Below are 21,089 nucleotides of genomic sequence, written 5' to 3' on the forward strand. Positions count from 1 at the left end.
CGTTGTAATTTTGGTTTTTGAAACCAGATAAAATAATGACTTTTTTATGGTCTTTTGAAATGATAAACTGATATTTAAAATTGACAGAAATTTCAGTTTAATAATATTATTAAAGAATGATCTGCGAAATTATGTCAACTAATTGAAAACAAGAAGGGATAATCTAAACTTTTATCGGCTTTTACAATCTGCTAAACCAATTAGCATTTCTTTGAGATTTATATTATAATTTTTGATTTAATATTCATTTATCCGTTAAGGAGGTATACAATTAGATGCACAGAAATACATATTTATTAATAAATAAATCATACACGTCATCGTTAAAATCAAAAGACGCAATGTAAATTTACGATTTCTTAGTACTACGATGACGATTTGAAAGTAGATCAGATAATATCTGAGAATGCAACAGGTACAAGAAAAAGGTGGAACCAGTTTGCAAAATACCCTGTCTTTTGTCTGCGGTATAATATTGATGACAGGCAACCCTTTCGTAAGAATACACTACTTATACCTTCACTGCTTACTACGTACATAAGTATGTACTTGTAGCAGATTACGTATGATAACAACTAGTTTTTGGATAAAGATATAAAGAAAAATAAATACATTGTACATCGATAAATAAGTAATAGATTCTAACAAGGTTATAAGTTGAGGACCGAAGCAAGTGTCGTATGATCAAGTGTGAATAATCCTTTACAGGCTAAACTAATATTTTTAGTATTATGATTATATACTAGATGTTGCCCTCGGCTTCGCTCCCATGGGAATATTGAGATAAAATGAAGCTTATAGTAATCTTGGCTAATGTAGGTACCTTTTTAAAAGTGAAAGAATTTTAGAGATCTGTTCGGTAGTTTCGGAGATTACACGCTCAAATATATAAACTCACAAACGCTTACCTCTTTATAATAATAGTATAGATAGATAATAAAAAAACACGGGATTATTCACTACTTAAAAACAATACCAGACATACACAACAATATAATATTCTTGAAGACAATTCTCGAAAATATATATCTACAAACATATTATATAGAGTAAACTAGTTACTAAAATTAACAAGTCTGCGAACGTTGGCGACAATTAAATCTAATTAATGCATGCGTGTTTCATACAACATTTTATACACAATATTTATTGTACAATATTTACATTCAATAAACTAGAAATAAACGTGTGACATAAAATGGTGTTAAAACACTGGTGCCTTAAATTTTAAACAAATTAAAAAAAAAACCCATTTAGTAATTTCATTTCATAATGTTATTGCTTGGATTTTCAATTTCCACTGATTATTACTTGGGATTTATTAAATAAATTATGAAAAACTAAATTTAGTCAGAGAATTGTATTTTCCAGGTTAAGTGAAAAATCTAACAAATGATCGTTACAATCTAATAACACCGACGTCTCGAAATCTCTCGTCTATGAACCGCTATGAAAAGGTGACGGGCTTTATCTTCAAGATATTTAATTTCCTCTCCAACAGGACAGATGGCGAATAAAATGACAGGCTTTCTAAAATTAAAAGGATTTCTTTTTTAGGCTGCAAAAAAACCTAAATTCATTGTTTGGGATTCTTTAGTACAGATCTTTCTGAAGTACCGTGTCAGGGCACATATAAAAAAAAATCCCAGCTACCATATAAGTATCACTATTCAGTATTATCTTGCAATATTCGACTTACGTATATTAAATAGTGTTTGTATGAAATATCAAACATACATAACATAGCAATAAAAATTTTCCAGAGTACATTGAAAGCAATCTTAAAATGTCGATTCGGCGCATATAATATCTAGATAGACCTGTAAATCGGCTGAAAGGATTCGAGAGTAAGTAGAGACCATACTCTTTCACGAAGAGATGCAATTTGCATCACAATAAATTTTTATTGAAAGCCTCGGAGCTCCGTCGATCGGCTTCGAAGGCACGATTTTGAATAGCGTAGGAATTTTTGCATTCAATGTATTCAGTTCATATGAATTTGGTCATGGACTTGAGTTTAGCAAGAACAGAGAAATAAGTAACAAACTATGTTTACAGATCTGGTAAGTGTTGGAATGTATCGTGGTTATTGCCAAAGAAATACAGAAAAAGTTAATTGGAATCTAGTTTCCAGCAAACAAATAACACTAGAGCTTAAAAATATAGCGATAGATACAGTTTCTGTATCTGCAATAATTCGAAATAGAAAAGAGAAAATAGCCATTATACCTAACCTAATGTAAACATAGGCTTTAAATATTAATTATCTTAGAAATTCCTATTTTAAGCAATCACAATCAAGACACACTCAAAACTTCTGCTATGACATCTAGCAACAGCCCTAAATATAAGAAAGAAAATGTTAATTTATCTGGTATATCTATAAAATCATAGCTCTGTGATCTGGCAGTTATGAATGACCAAGTCGAAACGTTGCCTAAAAGTCACATTACGAATGAAAAACCGCTGGATTGCCGTAATTGAAAATTCCCTGTGTAATATACGGCCTGCAATTTCAGAGGAGAACGCCTCGGTCCTACAGGGCGGCCATTTTTCTTTGCGCTTTAACGATATTATTTAACGCCACAAATTTCGACATTTTTCTTACGCCGCCCGAACTGCGTGCAATTTCATTATGATAATCAGGTATAACCTGGTGTTATACTACCCGTTTCAGTAGTATTTCAGATGGGGAACTTAATTATGTTGGTTGCTGTTTCTTACACAATTTACGACTTTTTACGTATGTATGTACTGTTCATAATTTACTTTTAAATAATGTTTTACAGGGATAAGAGTAACTTATAGAGAGAATCTTTTCCTAACTAGCTCTTTGTATAAGTTCACAAGGTAAGGCACTTCCAGAAATTGTGTATGCCATCAAAAACATAATATAATTTCCTATATTTATATGGGATCACAAAGTTATTAATGCAGTTGGTGAATTTAGAAAATTAGACCGAAATTCCAAAATTTGTAGGTTTTACTTTGATTTGGACACTAAACACAAATTGTATTCTAAATTTGAAGTTTCTATGTCTGCTAGAAGTGCCTTAGACTTTTGATGATCGGTCAGTGAGTGAGTGAGTGACAAGATTAAGAAACTTTAACAAGTTAAAATTATTTTACTACTGGTTCAAATTGAATGAAATTTGAAATGTACAGTGTTTATACAATACCTGCTTAATTACAGAAAATGCATGCTTCCTGTTTTATCCACAACCAAGTTCGAAATTGGGAGAAAAGGCTTACCATCCTTTTCTTCGGCCGTGTCTTATTTTTTGCTCGACTTGCGGGGGCACTAACGTGCCCCCAGATTTCGGATATTTATTAATTAGATTTATTTTAGGCTTAATATTGGGTGGCTGTTTCCTAATTATCTGAAGGCATCCACTAGTTTATAAAGAAATCGAAATGTGTCGAACAAACATAGCTCTGTTTTGTAACATAATATTACTAATTCTGATTGTGTCGACACATTTATGTGCCATTTAATTTTAATATAGATCGTTTCGACGAGTCCTTGAATGTGTGATTTTATTTTGTGAATTTTCATTATCTAGTTTTTTATTATTAGTACTTTGCTTTCTGCCCTACTATATATTTCTCTTCATCTACTCTTATATTTATCTACGTTCCTTATGTTCAACATCTAAGATGATAGAGGGGCAGAATTTGCTGTAATTAAGTAGAACAAAACTCTTTTACGAAAAAGAATTCTTAATTAAAGTGGGGCCTTGAAAAATGTGTGTGCCTCTAAATTATAACAGTATAAAGAGTCACACTGGAGTAATGAATTAGAGCAAATGGCCACTTTTAATCATTCTGGTGTTTATGGCGTTACAAACAGGAATTTCCAGTCGTATTTTATATAATACAGAAAATATATTTTGTAATTATTAAGTTATACTCGTAAAATAAAATTTTCTGAAACGGGCTTTCCGATCGGCGAAATTAATATTTTTTTATCCTGTTTAACCAGAATCAGGAACTTGATATATTTTTTGTATTTTATGTTTGTTTTAGTGTAACAACATTCTGGATCATATATCGATAGGATATTTTTTATATATTTTTTTATAGTCCAAAAATATGAGTTATAGACAAAATACATTACTATTCAGGATACATTTCAGAAAATTATGTCCGATTTATGGTACAATCCAGCTGAAGGTAGGAGAGTTTTGAAACAACTCGTTAGAAATAATTTATCGCACAGAATTATTAAATTCATATTTGACGGTAAATTCTTGATTATGTGGATTAGCGAGTGCGTGCTAGTCCTATGTGAGCAGCAGAATAATACATATCGACGCGATGCGATGTTCTGGCGCAATTTCTCAGTCGCTATTGGGGCTTTTAAAAAAATAATCTTAAAATTTTAAATATTTATTGTCGTGATTTTACAACCAGCCGTATGCCTGACGTTATCCCGCCATAAAAAATGCTATTATTGTCTATCAGCTGGCTTGCCTATGCCTGTCTTATTCGTCTCGTACGCCGTCCAAAAGAGGGTATAGAAAATTCTAACGGAACCACTTGCCAGTGATTACGACATACGAGTGTATCAATATAACTCATTTACGCATCGCCCTGCCTTGCTGCATTTGTCGTTCACCTATGAACGTCCAATCCAATCCGAGTTACAATTTAAGACACAGGCAGTATAGGTTGTAAATATAAGCAAAACACGCCTGTGGTATGTCGCCCCTAATTGATTTATGCCCGTGTTATGACTAATAAACTTTACGGCAATTGTAAAAGCTAAACCTAATATTCTTACATAATAAACCGTGTATGCATGTTGCACCTGTTTACTAATGAATTTAAGTCTGAAATCTAGTAACTAAGTTGTCTGGCGAGTGGTTCCGCCCTAGGATAGTACCTCTCCATATCCTCCTGTTGATGTCATACGAGGCGACTAAGGGACACACTGAAAGTCTAGGCAGCTGAAAGGCAACAATAACATTCCCAAAGAGGGTTGACATCAAGCAGGTGGATTGTAAAATTACAGCTGCTTCTTCAAAATTTTAAGGGTTTTTTTTACGCTGACCCCGGGCTTCGCGGCTCACAAATAGAAAGTCTTAGGAATTTGTTATGACTGTTAAAAATTATTTTGTTATCTCAATGCACATTTTGCTCATTCTACTATAAGTTTTATTCCAAATATACATATCCTACCTTATCTAAAACGACCTTATTAACTTAATTCACTATCAATTAACTGTTTTGACAGGTCATTAAATAACATGTTGTTAAATTATAATTAACTACTGCACATACGCATACACGTTAAATTTGAAAAGTTTCCATGTAATGTACAGCACATTAAGGCGCTATGGCCGCACACTAGCTCTCTTTTTAGTGAAATGTACAAATCATATCTTAACAGATTATGCCACACGCGATAAAGTATTTTCGTAGAAAGTATTATAGTCTTCTATAATGCAATGTGGTCACAATTAAATAATAAATAAATAAATATGTTATGACAAATCACACAGATTGAGCTAGCCCCAAAATAAGTTCGAGACTTGTTTTATGGGATACTAACTCAACGATACTATATATAATAACAAATACATATATAGATAAACATCCAAGACCCGGGCCAATCAGAAAAATATCATTTTCCATCATGACCCGACCCGGGATCGAACCCGGGACCTCTTGGTTCAAAGGCAAGCACTTTACCACTGCGCCACCGAGGTCGTCAAACTATTTTTATTGACTAAACGGATTTTGGCAGTCATCGTTTTCGATTTCATCAACTGTGACTACTATATTGTGTAATGGAATACATATTATAATATTATTATTTTTTTCAAATTTGACATAATTTGTGAAGATATTTTTTATTTTTCGCTAAGAAATAAAAAAAATTGATAAAAATTTCGTTTGTGTGCGGCTACTTAGCACCTTAAAGCGCAACGATTATACGTAACTTGATATAGAAAGGTCATATAAAATTATATAGTCGGTAGCTAGCGGCTTGTTAATTTCCTTTAGGAAGTATGCGTAGGCGCAGTCGTGTCTTGAGCTTAGTGGGTGTTGTTTGTTTAATGAAAAAAATATGTAAAATAAATTGAATCTACTTGCTGCATAACATTGTTAAAAATCTTTTGTTAATTGTTTGCATATACTAGCTTTAGTTCGCGGCTTCGCCTGCGTTTGTTTCGTGCATCCGCACATAACTTATTAATCCTGGATTCTAAGCAACGTATCGCGATGAAACCTGTACCAGAATAAGTTAGATTAGCCGCTATACAACTGTGAAAACCACTCAAATTCCAAACAGTAGTTTTTGCACGATGCGAAAACAATCATGCAGAAAGACAAAAATTTTAAAAAATATATATTTTGGCTTCTATTAATCCCGTAAAGAATCCCCATAATTATTTGTCGTACATCCGCCATCTATGTACAGACATAAACCACTTACAATTTTATTATATATATAGATTCTTGTTTACTTTAATTGTCAAGCAGTGGCTTGTGTAAGTTCCATTTTATGTAATTAGTCATTGTCAATAATGTCTCAAAGTTAAGGTGGATTTTTCATTATCTTAAAAAACAAATCAAATATTTAAACTATACCGAACGGGAAAGTAAACTGATCTGGAGTGTTAATGATTTTCTGTCAGTTTTATCTATTATCTGAAACTGAGTAAACTTCTACAAAATTATGCCTAGGTACAGTAAGGACGTTACGTCCCTTCGGAACGATCGGTCTATCTTCCCCGATACCTTCCATGTACACATTTAAGTATTAAATTTTCTTCCGCTTTCTATATACAGGAAAGGTATCCTATCCTATACCATGGTATTGTTAAATGTTATAATTCAATCATGTAGGCCCATTCAGCTAATTTCCTCATATAATAGACGCGTATAGGCACCTTATAGTCATGCCGTACCTAAATTTCGCGGTCAACTATCGATAGTTCCATTATCGATAGTATTGCGCTTTGATGGTCTAACAAGGTCGATATATCAATTCTATCGACAGCGTATCTATAAAAAAACGGTGCAAGACAAGAGTATTATAATTGTTACACTAATTGCACCCCGTTATCGTCTATATTTAAACAAAAAATACATTACGCGTCATTGTCTATATGGCTTTTGGACTAAATCGTACGGCAACCGCATGATTTCGGGATAATATGAGTATATACCCAATGTGTCATTCCAATGTATCAGCCGTTTGAGCATGAAGAAGTAACAAATATACTTACAAATTTTCGCCTTTACCTCTATAATATTAGTGGGATTGTAGTGCTATCAATAGAATCGATATTATTGATAGTCTTATCGATAGTCGTTTTGATAAATCGATTTTTGGCAAATTATCGGTACTATCGAGAGCATCACTACTTATAGGCATACGCCTACAGCAATTTAAGTTTCGATATTTGGGTGTGGGTCTCCATTCCCCTTTCGACATTAACCTTGGAGCTAACTCCCACAGTTTAGGCTGTATGTTAACTGCCTATTTATCTAACAAAACCTATGAAAATATGTAAAATGAAATTCTAAGCTAACAAAAATATCAAGACGGCAGCCAGAAGCTATAAAGTCTTGATCACTCTTGAAAAAAAAGGCTGCAAAGGAAAGCGTGGACAAACCTATTTGTTATATAGGTAGGTAATATAAAATTAATGTTAATATAAATATTTTATTATCAATATAAAAAATAAAACCACTATACAATTAAAATTAATTCTTATTTACGAAATTCCAAAATAAATATCAACATTAAAAGTAAGTAAACTATTTTATATTTGTTATACTCCCTCATCTCTCATTTTTTCAGGTTACATTTTAAGCTGTGACGCCCGAAAGCCAAAATTTCCTTTAAAAAATAGTCACAAAATTTTGAAGATTTGGCTATGTTTTTGTAAGCGGCTGCCTGTCTGAGGTCTTTGGGTAATGGGTATGCTATTGTTGTCTATCAGCTTAGTCGCCTCGTACGACATCCACAAGATGATATGGAGTGGTCTTATTTTAGGGCGGGACCACAAGTTATACGTAGTGTCATACATAAGGACAAACACAAGTACTTTACATCTAAAAATTTAAAGTTCTACAGTTTTGAAAATCAGTTATTAACCTAGATTTTTCTGACTCCCGTAATAAAAATCACAATGTGACACAAACAAGTTCTTATGTAGTGTTATTAGCCATTATAAGATTATAACATGCCTTTAAGTTTTGCAACCAAATTATCATGTTTATTTGGAATGGAACTATAATGCTATCTATCCATCTAGATAAAACGGAAATGTCCGGAAATTCGAGCGGTCGATATTGACAATTATTTCGCATAATAAATGGTCTATGTCGAAATTGGCCATGTACCCAGGATTTAAATCTAAAGCATGATTGTGCTAAGTAGATAGTAAAACAGCCAAATCGTGCCAAATCTAAATAACTATTTGTGTGCCAATAGATAGTTCTTAAAACTTATAAAATAATATACATTATGTCCATTGCTTTTCTCTTTCACCTTTGTGTATGCTCGGTATTCGGGGCTGTGGCGCCGATTCCCGAGGTCAGCATAAAAAATCTTTAAATTTTTGAGATTTTTAAGTATGAATCGAACTTAGAACTTTTCGCTTAGATATATCGACCATTGTTGCTCCATGCATTAGAAAGATAAATATCACTCTGTCTCCGCATATTCTTAGTTGCGTTTGGGGCTGTGACGCCGCAAAGCCCAGAGACAACGTTAAAAAAATTACCTTAAAATTTTGAAGGTCCTGCTGTGTTTTTACAATTAGCCAACCGCCTGACGTCAACCATCCATGGAAATGTCAGTGTTGCCTATGAGTTGCCAAAGCTATTGCATCTTACGACATCCACGAGTGGTCCTATTCTAGGGCGGAACCACTCAAGAATATCACCGAGCTGACTTTAAGGTCTAGTTCGTGTAGAATTTGTGGCATTTCTCTAATTCTCCCAAGCACCTGCCTTGTTGCGCAAGAGCAGACTACGACGGAACACGTGCGATTCAAATCCGAACTTCAGATTAGAATTCAAATTAGAATTTAAGATTGACTGAACGACAGACAGTGATTCAATGGTGACAGTTGTAGTTTTTGTGGAGACGTAGTAGTCACGACCACGACAAGCTGAGACGACATTCAGTCAGTCTGTACCTACATTAGTCAATGTAAATCAATCATTAACGCAAATAACGACATATCTGTGCGATACAGATGAATCTTCTATTTATCGAATTCGTATATCAGCTAGTTTTTAATAAATTTGTTGTACAAAAATAACTATATCAATTAAAATTAATTCTGTTTAAAAAGGAATAGCAGCGGAAATCTACTTTTTTTTAAATATCGGCACAAACATTGACCCGCTAAATCTTATAACGAAAATATCATGACGTTTAATGCTTGGCCCTAAATCAGTTAAATAGACATTATCTATGAACTGCAAAGCGAAATTACAAGTATAATTGGTAATTTGGAATAATAAAACACTAAAAACTGTTATTAGCAATGTCTGTTCAATTTTAAGAGATTGTTGCACCTTACAGGGTCACCTAATGTAGGTTCTAATGGGAGTTTGATTTTATTAAGAAAAGGACAGGTGCGAGTAGCAATTACGCACAAAAGATACCTACGGATAAAAATCCAAAGTTAGTATCTGATTACATAACATTTTTGATCACTGGGCTATGGATAACAAATTTAAAAGAACATAATAATTGCAGTAACAGTGTATTTTTTCCTTGTCTGTTCCGCTTTCATGGTTAAACCGCTGGACTGATATTGATGAAATTTGGTACGCACATAGTATTTATGGCCCATTACTTGCCTAGATTATGCAGACCGTTGTACAAGGATCATACGTAAGTAATCTCACTCTCATCTATTTCTGTTTGCATTGTTGTGTTCCAGTACGGAGGGGAGTGTAATTACAGGTTCTGTGTGCATGCGTAGTGCGACTTTGTTATTTACATCTCATCATCCATCGAGTCGACTCGCAGTGAGACGCAGCTAACCAATCACAGTCCGCCATTGTGACGCAACGACAGTGGTTGTCGTTGCGTCACCGCAATGTGATTGATTCGCTGCGACTCGACAGTGAGAAATGAAATGCAAACCCGCACATCGCACTCTGTTCTGTAGCAAAACCGCAACGCAGCAGTGACTCTCATCGGGTTAATAAGATCGATAAGGCTCGATAAGAGTGCTACACAGCAGTACCATGAGAGAAGCCGCATATTCTCACTTGCTTCGTTAGCTAATTACATTATAAAATAGGACTAACGACGTCTATACTAAACTCTTGACTGTAATGTACGATGTTTATGGTAATTGTAACATTGCACGGTGTTTTACTATGACCCTGGTTCATGAGAACAACCACCTCGTAATGCTAAGGTATTATACCATAGGGCACTTTAGTTCAGGGCGACATACCGTACCAATTGGAATTACCAGATCGACATTATGACAGGCTGACACACAAGTCCTAAATAATTTGTACTATGACTTTAGGCTTTAGAAACTGGAACAACTGTGTTTCGCAACCACAAACTGCTATTAGGGTATCCACTAAAACCCGTACTAGCCTTGGACCAGTGCCTGTTACTTAATTATTATGCCAGCCAAATTTAATACAGATATTATTTTTGCTGCTTTAAGGAGTGGGGTCTTAGTATAGGCTCAGATAATGTAATAAATTCATAAAGTCGGACCAAATAGATCGTATTAAACAGTAAACAAGATGAACCTTGTCGGTATATATACAGTTGAAAATATTTTAAGACGACTAATTTATAATATGTATAATATAATCTAATAATGTTTGCAGTACCTACGTTTACTTTTAAAAACAAAAAAAGAATCTCGGAGATTTAAGTTTTCCACTATTGTTGTTTGTTGTACAACCATTGAGTTTGTAAGAATAATGTATTCTATGGAGACCACCTGATATGCCTCTCCTTTTCTTGCAACTTTGTAAAAAAATACCAAACAATTTATGTATCACACCTGAATGTTTATTTTCAAGACCTTTTAGAGACAATGCGATTATTTCAGCCTGTTATTATGAATTCGTTATGAGCCCTCGGTGTCCGACAGTTTTGGTAAATAAATAATAATGAATGACAACACACAGATTGAGCTAGCCCCAAAGTAAGTTCGAGACTTGTGTTATGGGATACTAACTCAACGATACTATATTTTATAACAAATACATATAGATAAACATCCAAGACCCGGGCCAATCAGAAAAAGATAATTTTTCATCATGACCGGGGATCGAACCCGGGTCCTCTCGGTTCAGAGGCAAGCACTTTACCACTGCGCCACCGAGGTCGTCGAATCGTCGTGGTACATATCTTAAAATATTTATCAAGAAAGCATAATATAAAAATTATTTCGGCAGAAATAGCATGGCAATGTAGACAGTGGCTACTATGTCATTGTTCATTGAGATTGTCATTCGCGTAGGTTAAAGTCAACGTCAAAGTTAATGTACGTCCCATTCTTAATTAACTATATTTTTTGTTATATTTTTTATAAATTTAATAATATCTTCAATTGTATATTTAATAAAAAAAAGTTTTTATTTTCAGCAATAAAAGCTTTATTTTATAAGTTGAAAAGTAAGCATGATTTATAATCACTCTGGTAACAATTGTCCTACTGAGCATTTCCTTGCTCTATTGTCAAATTGTTACTCTGTGACCCAGAGCCAAATGCACTATTCGTGTCATATTCCCCCGACAGGAGCAGTCGACAATGCATCGTTGTTACGGCCGAGGTTCGTGAACTATTGGCTAGTTCCAAAGATAGAGATTCAATTTTGCACATTTCACAAAAGATTTGACATTTGTTGCCAGGTAACCGCTATTAGGCTACAATTGAGGAGTAAAGAAACTTTCTGGGAGACGCACCCCTAATGTTATATGATTATGAAAAAAAATTACATAGCCTATTAAAAGAAATACACAACTTTTTTCATCCGTGTTTATGTTAATTTATTATTATTTATAAAACTATGACACGACTACTTGTCACTAGATGGCGGGAGGCAGTCGTAAAAAGTCAGTAAAATCTGATACCAGTGTTGGCAATGTGAATAAATGAATTTATAAAACTTATATGTTTCTTTCCCAATTATTTTCCTTAGAATCTACAATGAAAATTAATATAGTTAGTGATATAAAACTCAATAGCAATAACTGAATAGAAGATTGGTTTAAAATCAAGTAGAACCATGACAACCTAGTAGTGGTTATAAATATTATAACTAAACTAGATAACGCATTTAGTAGTTTATTAATAACCATTTCACACAAAACTGATGTCAACTAAGCTTTGATACGTATGAATTAATATCATAATTCAAAGCAGTTTCAACTAGATATTACTTCCTAAATTAAGTCTAAACTTCCATATTCATTATGGCAACTTGAAATAACATGACGATACGAGCTGAAGCTTCCACGTTTGATCAGCGACACCCGTCACTTTGTACTGTCATAGAATATAGGACAGAAGCATAACTCGTTTATTAAGCGACAACAAATCTAAAAATTTGTATATAATTTACGAGAATCATGAAAGTGGGCAGGTAGCAAAACTTAAGTTATGCATGAAATTTCCCAATAATACATTTAGTTAAGTCGACACGAAGAAGATAGAAGATTTATGCTCACTACCACTTATCGATAAAGAAGGTTGGAAATATCCTTCTGTTCCTTACTTTCCAGTGGCAGTGCACTAGGCAGCCGATCTAAGCGTGTGGTTCATGAATATTTAAACGCTCATCAATGTTCCGCTCAAGATATCGGATTTTCCGCTCGAACAGCTATATTAAACTTACAACGTAACTTGCAAAATGTAGCTGTATCGACAGTTGATGGCTTCATTTGTTGCCATCTATTTTTGATAGACTAATTTTGGATGTGTGAGTCGAGTTGTGCTTAGTTGGAAGCCATGTTTGATGTCAGACATAAATCAATGGCTTTGCTTTACAGAAAACTATTTTTAGTTACGTAAACAGTGAAACATAGTAGGTACGGAGTTTTCTATGTAAATATCAAAATGGTAAAACGTTTTTCTGTGCATGTATCACCCGAATTGATAGGTTCTAGATTTACAGTATACACACCGCCAAATTTTGTATAATGAAGTATCTGGTCGTAATCAGTATAATAAAGAGCATACTCAGAGTGAAAATACCTAAATGAATTTCTGAAAATAGCTTATACTTAAAAGGAGCTCATTTTTAATAGCAGTACGAAGTAAATTGACGACTTAGCCACCGCCGCATTACCTCGGTACAGCAATTTCAAACTTTCCGACCACACGAAAAATAAAGAACAAAAGTTTGACGGCTCTTAATTATTGTCTGAGTATCTTGTTCGTTTCTCCGTCTGTAGTTTATTGCGAATTTCTTAAGAGATTTTCCGGAAGTTTCCCGGTAAGTTCGTTGTAAGATTGTGCAATTTTGCATAATTATGGCTTTTCGGTGCACCATTGTTATGTTTGGGTGGAAAATTTAGTTGAGTGTTTTTTATTGCTGAGCTTATTGACTATTTAGGCATTTCATAATTTGAGTGTAATGTTATGTTATTTATTGTACCATAATATTTTTACAAACACACAAGCTCGATATTCAATGTCGCATTTTTTCTTTTTATCAGAAACCAGATAAAGCATCATTTACTTTTAATAACAAAAGGAAGTTTAAATTTCTGGTCATCTCAATTCTACCTGGACCTGCAGATAGAGCAAACTCAAGTGTCACTTGTCAGGACAAGGAGCATATGTCATGTAAGTGCATGTATTTGTATGTATGTGTATGTATGTGTATGTATGGCATGTATGAGCCAATGATTTGACAACGAAGGATAGGAGGATTGTGTTAATTTGAGAAGAAAAAAAAAAAAAAGAAAATGAACTCTGGGCTTAGATGCTTAACGGCTAAGGTTACAGCTCAAGTGAGTGAGAGTACTCGTAGCCTCGTAACGATGAAGGATGAACGATCTCATATGAAGAATGGTGCAAGAAACTTTAGTTACTATAATATAAATTTTAAACCAACAAATACATTGTAGATTATGTCTAATAATTCTCCAGCATTAACATAGCTTAGTGTACAAGTAATGACCTGGATAATAGTTTCAAAGGTCATGTGGCAAGTAGCCAAGGGAGCTAGTGAATTTCTTACTCCATACAGCGGCTGTTCATTAATTTATACAAAGAAAAACTGCTGCGAAGCCGCCAGGGCAAGTTTCATTTGTTATCGTTGAATTGTAAACTTTGTTGTATTATCGTTTCAGTCACGAAATTATTTATAAGAAGTTTATTACATAGAATAAGTATTCAATTAATATGGCACATACACAGTACTTACTTTTTATTATTTTTGACAATATAATTTTCACCACATCCTTTTGATTGATTGTAGGGAACGATTGAAAAGCAAAAAAAAAACAGTTATTGATATGATTATTATCTTCCTAGTCTAATTTCAGCTTAGTTACATAAAAACTTTATGGAATTTTCTTGACGTAAGTCTCTTCCAAATATCATCACGGCTAAGTACCGTAAATCAAGAATATACAGGTTTATTTTCTGTTCCGAAATATCGAAAAACCTTGTTGTGGATTGCAAATGGCGCGGTTTTTGCACCATTGTCCCAAATGTGATTTTGTATGCGGTCAAAAGTCAATTAGCACAAATATTTGGTTTACTGTTATAATTGATTTTAAAAAACCAATTATATAAAATCTATCATGTATTCAGTCTACATATGAAAACTGAATATACCGCATAATAAATTGCTGACTTGATTATCTCATTTACAAACTTCCATTGTTTTTCATAATCCTGTGTACAGTCTGCCACAGAGAAATCTGACCATCTCTTAGAGGGTCAGATTTCTCTGTGGCAGACTGTACAGTACAATACATGTTGATCCAACGAGTCCTTAACCCAACGTTGAGCAACGAACGCTGCATGATGCGATGTGAGTAAGTTATTACAGCGATAACATACTAACATACATAATTTAATATGTATTTTGATATTAATACATCGTGATATTAATACATTTTGATTTTGATTTGTAGTAAGTCGCGCTGTCTTTACGCTTTTGTCGTTTACCTAAGAACTAGGTTAATAGTAATTAATAAATGCGTGTCAAATTACAACGACTTACCCTGAACTGTCTTCGTAACTGTTTAAAATGATCTTACGCGATGCTAAGCTCGTGCATAATTTAAGATTATTGATCTTCTTGGTTTTGAGGGGTGACACTTTAACTATTATAAAAACAAGTACTGTTGACTACAACAACGACAAACAATCACATCGGAAGCTAGTAGTGATTACCAAGACGCAAAAGTTAATAGAGAAGCTTGATTGGCTGGTGTCTATTGTCTGCTGTCTCTATTGGAATAGTGACATCGTGAGCACCAATCGTCCTGTAGCATTCACCACTCACCTAGGATGCCACGTAAAAGAAAAATTGTACGTATTTCGTAATTGAAGAACATTAATTATTTTAGCGTTTTGATACTTTTTGTATTCTTAAATCAGTCATGACGAAATGCACCCATAACATCTCTTTTCAGTTTATGACTTCCGCTTATGTTTACGTTAAGATTTATACATAATTTAATATATGTATAAGACCTATATTTGTTAATTGACGTCCTTGGAGAAAAGGCTGCGGTGAAGTTTGTTGCGCCGCTTCTTCTTCACCTGCGCTTTGGAAGCCTTAGTTTAAGTAATTTTTGACGTCAATAAGTGATGTATATCATCCTAAATTGAATAAAGAGTTTTGAATTTTCAATTTTGAATACACATTATCCTTACATCAATTATAAAATAGAGATGGTTGTAGTTTAGCGAACCTGGTCTCCGACGGTCAACGGCCTTTGAAAATAAAATTTCATTTCTTTCTCTCATTATTTTCCAATGACATCATTAAGATAATGAACAGGTCGATTTAGTATTGTGCCGTCTATTCCTATACAGATCAAGCGTAGTCATTTAACTGAAAAGGTCATTATCAAGGGTGAAAAGATTTAAAGTGCGCTTCATTAAAACTGCGTTGGGGCTATTGACAATGGCCGGGGTCGGATGCAATTAGGACGCAAGGAAATGAGGGTAGGAGTTGCTTATTCCATTCATTTAGTATATAGGTTCCAGCATTTCCAGCTTTGTTAATGGTACTATTGAGTCAAGAGCTTGGCTTGAATATAGCTGCGAGAGCTGGCTTGAGTGATGCAGCTATCTAGTAGCCATATGCAGAAAGGGCCCAAACATTTAAGTACTTTTTTTCATTCAACAGTAGCGACGCCCATCCTATCTTATATTATAATGTCGGCTATACAATATAGCCAAATAATTCTCCGAACTTCGATTCGACATGTTTTACTGTTTTTTCCAAGCGGTAAATACTAGATAGTAGCTTACATACAACTACGCATTCGTTCGTGTTTTTGCGTTGCCATCTGGCCGATCGTGTGTAGCCGGCATAATATTCGTTTGTTGGTAACATATCCTGCAATAAAACATATGAAATTTCATTAAAATCTTACAGCATTGTCTTTGCAACGAATATAACTTACGTCTCATACATTTTTATTTCTGATCTGGTATACTACGTGGGTCGTTTGGCTCCACTCCAGAACGTTTAAATCTTAAAATGTTATTCTATATTTGTTAAATGAAATGTCTCCGTCGCGAGATTTAATTCAATTTCTTGCGAAGATTAAAAAAATAAATGTTCTAGATTTGAAAACGTAAATATTTTATGCCAGTTTTCACAAAAATATCTAAGTAATTATTTCCTAATCCATACTTTATACAAAAAATATATTTCTGTCTGTTCCGCTTTCACGGTTAAACCGCTAGATCGATTTTGATGAAATTTGTTACACATGTAGTTAACGATCCCCGTTCAATCGTACGCTATACTATTTAAAAAAAAATCAAACCCCCAATAAGTACCATGAGGGTGAAAATTTGTATGAAGATCGTGTCTATTCCGCTTTGAAAGAGAAATTCACGCGGGCGATCCGCGGGCAAAAGCTAGTATAGTTATAAAATAGTGACTTCATAGGTCTAGATAGATAGCTTAGAAAATTAACAACTTTTGTTCCGCAATTTTTTATATTTCGATGTTACTTTCTTTTACTAATTATATAAATAGAATTTTCCATAAGGCTGGAGGCAAATGTTTTCTTTCAAATAATGTGGTTCAATAAGAGTTTTGTGAAACATTTTAAAAAACAGACATAACAATTTTTTTAAGAAAAATGGGAAGAAAATCAAAATTCGGCGATGATTTTGGTATAACGAAATAAAATGTTAACATAATTCTAGTATCTTACACGAATAGATTTTCCTGTGTAGAATATTATATTGTCGAAGTAATGTTTTATGTAAATTTGCATAATTTAGCAATGGTCGATAAATGTTCTATTAGATGACAAAATCACTTAAAATCTAACACTTAAATTGTCACTGTGAACATAACGACTTACACAATAATTGGCGTAACCAGGCTGAAAATGGTATATTTTAACTTCCACTTTTATATCTGGCTTATCAACCGATGAATCCCTCCGTTCAGTTTAACTGAAATTATTTTCGATTCAACTAGTGCACATTTACAGATAACGAGCGTATGATTAATATTGAATGTACTGTAATTAACGGCGACCAATCAGCGACGCGTATTCGAATTCCGAATTTATTTCAACAGATTTTTTCATTTAACTGAATGACGGTCGGTTGGGAACCTTCAATTAAACATGTGGGTGAAATGTTTTCATTTTCGAACAGCGCTCCCCCAATGATAATAATCGGCTCGCTATTAATTATTTTCTACAAAATCTGCTCGGAAAGTATCATATTCCATTTTCGTTTTCGTTTTTTAGGTTCCGTACACAAATAATAAAACGGGATCCTATTACAAAGACCCGCTGTCAGTCCGTCTGTTTGTCCGTCTATCACCACGCTGTATCTCATAAACCGTTATAGGTAGTTAGTTGACACATACTAAAATAAAGAGAATAAAATAAATATTTAAAAGCTTTTTTCAATAAACATTTCTATATAAATCATGACGAAACGGAAAACCAGTTGTCGTAGGTAATACACTTATTAAACTAATTAACGTTTTTGCTGCTCCTGCGCATGGTTGCGATGAAAGTGGGAATTCCCGACTGACGTATTTTGAAATATGTGTTAGTAAACCACGCGTTTTGAAATTAATTAGCCACTTATGTTAGTTTATTAAAGGCTTTCAGAGATGGATTTCGGCCCGGGCACAAAGTGGATATAATCGTTTATAGTCGATTTTGCCCGGGCATATAACATATCTGCTGATTTTTACTTGAGACTTCTGTGAAGACTATGAAGGGACGAGTATTTTCATTTTTCCGTCTTAATAAGTAACCGGCCAAGTGCGAGTCGGGTTCACTGATTGAGATTTTCGTACCATGTCACCAGTTCGAAGTTTTATAGTAGAATATATTTGTTTGACTATTACTAGTGTATGTTAGTCGAATTGGACAGGTATAACAATGACACTAGATTTTTCGATTGAAATAAAAAGGAACGAGAGATTTTTTAAAATTTTTTTTGGGGTCGACTCTCAAGAATCATTTTTAGAGCATCACGTTTTGTGTCATTATAATTTGGATATCAATCAATTAAGATGAATTAAAAAAAAAAAAACAATGCTGAATCATTCAATTACAAGTCGATTCAAACAGGTTGTAAAATCCATCGAGCGGAAATATTTTTCATCTCTCAAACTTTCCCTGCAACAAGTTTTAATTAGAGTTATGAAAAGAGCTACCATTTCCATTCCATTCACTGTTAGAATACACATCGGTAGCCAGTAGTTACATTGAAAGCTGTAGAACATATTCTCAGTGTAGTCGTAGTATAAATAAAAGGAGAGAAGTCTTACTTGCGATTGGGATTTTTTTTTTGTGATTGGGACTAGCAATCTGTGTGATTTGTCCTAATATAAAAAAAAAATCAATTGTGAATCGAATGAAAGTCTTAGAATAAGACCACTACATCTGTTGACGTCATAGGAGGCGATTGGGATATTTAACCTTGGCAGAAAATAGGAAATAATAGCATTTCCAAGGACGATTGACGTTGAGCTGCCGACTGGTAGTGTAAAATCACAATCTTTAAAGTTAAGGTTTAATATGAACACGCAAACATGAGAGGTGAATAGATATTTCTTTTTTTCAGTTTTACATTGATGTAGAATAATTATTTCATACTTACTAGAATGTCATACGTTAAGTTTGTGAGTTTCCAATTTTGATTACCTATACCAATTTTTATAACTTGCGATTTGAAAGGTTTTCTTAATCGATCGAGTTAATGTATTCGAATGAAAATGGCTAGATTAAAAGAAACTCTATTAGATAGTATACTTTACTTACTGCAATATTTACTGTAGTCAGGCCCAGAGCCCTCTATTCAAGGGCCATCGCCGGGAGCCGCGCAGTAAAAAACCAACAGCTTTAATTGGACGGTCTTTTATTAGCGTAATAAAATTGGATTTACTTAGTCGAAACCGGGTATTGCCACCCTTTGTTTGGGCCGGGTATATGCGGACGCTAAAATGTGGTTTGATTACCTATTATTCGGATGATTGCGAAGTCTAAATTTGACAGTCGTTTCGGATGTCAAGTCAGCGAAATTCTTACTAATATTAGGTATAAGTACGAAAGTCTGTTTGTCTATCTGTGTCTCGCTTTCATGGGTGAACCGCTGGACCGATTTTGATGGTATTAAAAATATTTGTCCTAGAAATCAGTCATCTGGCATGGCATCGGTAAGGATTCGAAATAAGACAAACTTATTTCGAATAATTTCCGATGCCATGGCAACTGAGTTTCGCCACCAGTTGTGGGAGATAAGTAGTCGCATATGTATTTATGTGTTGTATGAAATCTCATTAAATTTTGGAAGAATTGGTTAGCATGATAATATTTCAGAAATATTAAAAAAAAAACTCTACGTAAAAAGTAACTTTAGTAACACGTAGTCTATTGATCTAATGTACTGTCATATGAATCGAAAACCAGCCCAATCACTTGGGCTATTTTATGCGACGGGCCTAACAAATTCGATGTACTTTCCCCATAAAAAGGCAGATAAAATCAACGAAGCGAGACGGCCATTCACAGCGAATATATTTTGTCCGATGTGTCTATTTGGCAGAAAAAATATAATTGGATTGTTTGTAGCGATATAAATTGGTGTCCCGGCGTATGTTGCATGTCAGATATTTTAATGCTGGAACAGTCCCCTTGTCATTGTTGCTATGCAGACACTGATTTTGATAGGATTTGTGACGCCAGGTCGGTCAATCCTTGAAGCAGAGAAAACGGGATTCTTCATTTTTTGTTCTTCTTTTTTTCTTCTTCTTCAATCGGGATGTGATTTTTCTAATGCTAATATATTGTTTTGTTTATTTGTATATTTGATGTTCTAAATATTTTGTATATTTAAAATATTATTGCATCAGTCAACTTTGACGATAACTTTAACCAGCTCGCTGCCTATTGGCTGAAAAAAACACATAAGCAGAAACGCCATAATCTTATTAGATTATGGCGTATTTTGCTTATATATTTTTTTAAATACGCGCAACGTCAAAATTGGCTGATGCAACCGACCAAAAAACATTTTTTTTTCGAAAACGGTAGTTTACGAATCCTTTTTTAAATAAGTTCGGCGTAATATTACGAGCGTTATGTATTTTGAAGGATGTTACGGACACCATCCAGCGCCGTATAAGATTAATGATAATCCCCTGGCAAGTGACGCTTATCTCACGTCGGAAATATTAAATACACTTAGCTTGAAAATAAGTATTATATGCTTTTATAAAGTTACTATCACTTCATATTATACTACGATATTTTCATAACATCGTAATATAATATCAAGTATCATCGGAAGCAAGTGGTGGTCGACGAAAGCATAAAATACATGAGTCAGATTGATATACAAACTCATGTGTCACGAGTAGGATTCGAACCTGGGACCTTACGATCTCAG

General features: G+C 34.0%; 1 long non-coding RNA gene across 1 annotated transcript in view; it reads right to left on the reverse strand.

Moving 5' to 3' along the window:
* The window catches only part of LOC135309699 (uncharacterized), a 107,426-nt gene that overhangs the window by 18,278 nt on the left and 68,059 nt on the right, over positions 1 to 21,089 (reverse strand). The window lies entirely within an intron of this gene.

Source organism: Plodia interpunctella, chromosome 4 (assembly GCF_027563975.2).
Source record: "Plodia interpunctella isolate USDA-ARS_2022_Savannah chromosome 4, ilPloInte3.2, whole genome shotgun sequence".
Classification (NCBI taxonomy): Eukaryota; Metazoa; Arthropoda; class Insecta; order Lepidoptera; family Pyralidae; genus Plodia; species Plodia interpunctella.